Source organism: Chiloscyllium plagiosum, chromosome 19 (genome assembly GCF_004010195.1).
Source record: "Chiloscyllium plagiosum isolate BGI_BamShark_2017 chromosome 19, ASM401019v2, whole genome shotgun sequence".
Taxonomy (NCBI): Eukaryota; Metazoa; Chordata; class Chondrichthyes; order Orectolobiformes; family Hemiscylliidae; genus Chiloscyllium; species Chiloscyllium plagiosum.
In genome coordinates, this window is record NC_057728.1 from 18,465,691 (window position 1) to 18,467,554 (window position 1,864).

The following is a 1,864-nucleotide window of genomic DNA, read 5'->3' on the forward strand; positions in this document are numbered from 1 at the left end:
GATAGACAAACAACAGCCAAAGGATGGGATCTATTTGGACTTCCAAAAGACCTTTGACAAGGTGCCACACAGGAGGCCACAAGGTTAAAAACCCATGGTGATAGGGGCAAAATATTGGGATGGATGGAGGATTGGCTGACTGGCAGAAGGCAGTGAGTAGGGACCGGGGATCTTTTTCAGATGGAAGCCAATGACTGGTGGAGTTCTGCAAGGGTTCCTGTTGGAACCACAACTATTCACATTCCACATTAATGATCTGGATGAAGGAACTGATGCCATTTTTGCGAGCTTTGCAGATGACATAAAGATAGGTGGAGGGGAGGTAGTATTGAGGGAGCAGGGAGCCTGCAGAAGGCTGGGAGAGTGGGCAAAGAAGTGACAAACAGAATACAATGTAGGAGAGTGTGAGGTTATGGACTTTGGTAGGAATAATACAAACACAGACAATTTCCTAAATGGGGAAAAGTTTTGGAAATCTGAATCACAAAGGGACTTGGGAATCCTAATTTAGGATTCTTTTAAGGTTAATGTGCAGGTTCATTTGGCACTTAAAAAGGTAAATGCAATATTAGCATTCATTTCAAGAGGCCTAGAATACAAGAGCAGGGATATACTGCTGGGGCTGTATAAGACTGTGGTCAGATTACATTTGGAATATTGTGAGTGGTTTTGTGCCTTATATTTAAGGAAGCATATGCTTAGAGGGGGTCCAGAGGAGGTTTATAAGAATGATACCAGTAATAAGGGCTTTTCATGTGAGGAATTGTTGAGGAATTTTTGTCTATACTCTGGAGTTTAGAAGGACAAAGAGAGGCTGCAGAGGCAAAGTCATTGAGTGGGTTTAAGACAGATAGAGAGGTTCTTTCATAATTACTAAGAGGATCAAAGGTTACAGGGAGAAGGCAGAAGAATGGGGTTGAGAAACAGATTAGCCATGATCAAATAGCAGCGCAGGCCAGATCGGTTGCATGGTCTAATTATGCTTCTATACCTTATGGTCGTCTTATTGTTTATTTGAGTAATATTTATAGAATCAAAGAGATGTACAGCATAGAAGCAGACCTTTTGGTCCAACCCATCCATGCCGACCAGATAGCCCAACCCAATCTAGTCCCACTTACCAGCACTCGCCCCATATCCTTCCAAACCCTTCCTATTCATATATCCATCCAAATTCCTTTTAAATGTTGCAATTGTACCAGCCTCCGCCACTTCCTCTGGCAACTCATTCCATACACATACCACCCTCTGTGTGAAAACGTTGCCCCTTAGGTCTCTTTTATATCTTTGCCCTCTAGTTCTGGACTCCCCCAACCCAGGGAAAAGACTTTGTCTATTTATCCTATCCATGCCTCTCATGATTTTACAAACTTCTATAAGGTCACCCCTCAGCCTCCGGTGCTCCAGGGAAAACAGCCCCAGCTGGTTTAACATCTCCCTGTAGCACAAATCCTCCAACATGCTTGTAAATCTTTTCTGAACCCTTTCAAGTTTCACAACATCTTTCTGATAGGGAGGAGACCAGAATTGCACACAATGTTCCAACAGTGGCCTTTAAGAAATGTCCTGTACAGCCGCAACATGACCTCCCAACTCTTCTGACCAATAAAGGAAAGCATACCAAATGAGTTCTTCACTACCTTATCGACCTGCGACTCCACTTTCAAGGAGCTAGGGACAAAGGTCTCTTTGTTCAGCAACACTCCCTAGGACCTTACCATTAAGTGTATAAATCCTGCTAAGATTTGCTTTCCCAAAATGCAGCACCTCACATTTATCTGAACTCAACTCCATCTGCCACTTCTCAGCCCACTGGCCCATCTGGTCAAGATCCTGTTGTAATCTGAGGTAACCCTCTTCGCTG

At 43.6% G+C, this 1,864-nt stretch overlaps 1 long non-coding RNA gene across 1 annotated transcript in view; it reads left to right on the forward strand.

The window, feature by feature from the left end:
• The window catches only part of LOC122559559, a 21,026-nt gene that overhangs the window by 10,206 nt on the left and 8,956 nt on the right, over positions 1-1,864 (forward strand). The window lies entirely within an intron of this gene.